Here is a 2,401-nt window from a genome sequence, read left to right on the forward strand (position 1 = left end):
GAACGAGTATTTTCGCAATGGAAACACGTATGAGCGAGCAAGAGGATATTCTCATCTTGCGATAGAGATAATCCTCAAAGCGGTACGACCACGGATTTGTGAGATATGCCACTCGACTGTGTAAGTTTCAAATGAATTTTTGAGCGTATTCTCAAGAACGAGTCTTTTCCATTTTGGATCATTTTAGCGCTACCGGCTGCCATGAAGACCATAAACAAATGATGGTAGTGGATGTCGTGAGTCATAACACCAAATTTGAGCTTGTGACGAAGAAGGAGAACGAAATGGCAGCTGACTATGTTAGCTCTGTTAGTCATGGCCGTGCTCAAGTCTGTCAAGCGCGCTCAAAAGTGACATTTTTTCCCCTGACAGACTAGCTGTTCAAGGATCGATAACGTTACCATCTCTCAGACGAATAACACGATCTTAAGCTGCCTGCAAAGATCATGAGACGAGGAACAAAATAGTTTATCAGGTGTTAACGTGGGGGCGTTCAGGTTGCGTCATGCTGAAGAGGTTAAGACTACATTTCAACAGTTTTTCTTCAAAGAGTAATTTATCAGCAGCCGGATACTGACACTGACAGTGGTGTTGTTACATCATAGGTCTGAGCGCTAATGACATAAATTCATCCTGAGCAAAAGAGTGCTGCTATGAAGTGATACCATTTCTTAGATAGATAGCACATCTGGACCTAACGAGTCTCATCAGCTAGAGGAAGTTGACAAAATAATGAATGCTGTCTTAATTGTCGCACCCAGTGATTGAGCCAATTCTCAGCTTTGCTGAAAGCTGCCTGGGGAAATGTTTATTCAGGTTGGTTGCCAAGTCGGTGCTAAAATGTACGCATTTCACGAAGTACCCTAGTAAGGCCACGCAGCAACACCATCATGGTATTGTAACCTTCTATGCTTTATATTTGGAAATCATAGAAAATGTGACAGAATGTTCACAGATAGCGCGATAATTAAGCAGCATTGTTAGGGATGGGGCGTTCTTGATCTTATTGTCCTTTTTTGTTCCCACGACGCCGCAGCCAATAAAGGACAGCATTGCAACAACATGGGTGCCGAATTTGGGAGCATTGTGTGATCCTGAAATGTACATCTGGATTGTTCCTGAGAACGCTGCGTTCTACTGGCCACGTTCCACAGTTTGTAGTAGCAGGTAGTGAATAGAGACACTCCGCAAAAGGTAATTACGTTCGTAAAAAAACTTAGTACATCTACGGAAAGTCTTATGTAAACTGCATGCGGATCTGTGTTCCACCATACGGAGTTTTCCAATCACGTTGCTGGCTTTGGCAACTCCGAACGCAGCAGTGTAAGACCTAGGGAGCATTGTGCGATCCTGAAACCTACGCCTGGATTGTTCCTGAGAGCGCTGCGTTCTACAGGCCAAGTTCCACGGTATGTATGTATGTATGTATTATTATTATTATTATTAATAGCAATCAAGGTAGGGTGACACGATACAATGACAGCACTGGAATATCGAGGTGCGATTTCTCACAAAAGCGTGCAGAACACAGTGTTATTACCCTAAAATTGTTCAAATAATGTTCTTTAGTGTAGTGTGGCAACGTTGTTGCCACTTGTGCCTAAATGTGTTTTGTCACCTTCTTGTTTATTATTGTTATTATTATCATTCGTTCTCACTTTTTTGTTTTTGTTGCTGATACACACTTGTCACACTTAGTTCCTACTTGTATATCCTTGTGTTCTGCACGCTTTTGTGAGAAATCGCACCTCGATATTCCAGTGCTGTCATTATTATTATTATTATTATTATTATTATTATTAATATTTGCCTCTCCGCGTTGGAATCAGGGTGTGTTACTACAAAAATGAACAAATCGACATAATACACATCCACCCCTAGCATTCGCTCAGGCCGCTCAACAAGTCAAAAGACAGTAAGGACAAGAGAAAGCGAGGGAAGGGTCACAGAGGAGCGGGGTCGAAGGCAGGAAAAAAGAAACAGGAGGCAAAGGATATTGAAGAAATATATCAGATTGTCCATTGAATTCACCATACATCATGTCATGTTCCGTTTGGGCAAATCCGGGCATTCCTCTGCAGGCTCAGGTGCGGAAAAGCTGCCGCCATACTGCTCCGTCCTCTGCCAGGTCCCTGATGTGTGAGAGATCTTTATCCGTCTGCAGCTTCATTCCCTTTGTTGCGAGGTCTGTTCTCAGTATTGTTGGGAGTGTGGAAGGCGGCCGGCCACGGAATATTTTCTCGTCCTTTGTTTGCCGGAAGTATGATGTCATGGCCATTTGTGCTGGGGACTCCTTGTCCAGTCTGCAGATGTGACCGAGTAGTCGCATCCGAGCAGCTTTAACCAGGACAGTTAGGGGCTGTGTCTCTGTTCTGCGGTGGAGGTCATCGTTGCTGATTAT

The sequence above is a fragment of the Sycon ciliatum genome, chromosome 13 (genome assembly GCF_964019385.1).
Source record: "Sycon ciliatum chromosome 13, ocSycCili1.1, whole genome shotgun sequence".
NCBI classification, from domain to species: Eukaryota; Metazoa; Porifera; class Calcarea; order Leucosolenida; family Sycettidae; genus Sycon; species Sycon ciliatum.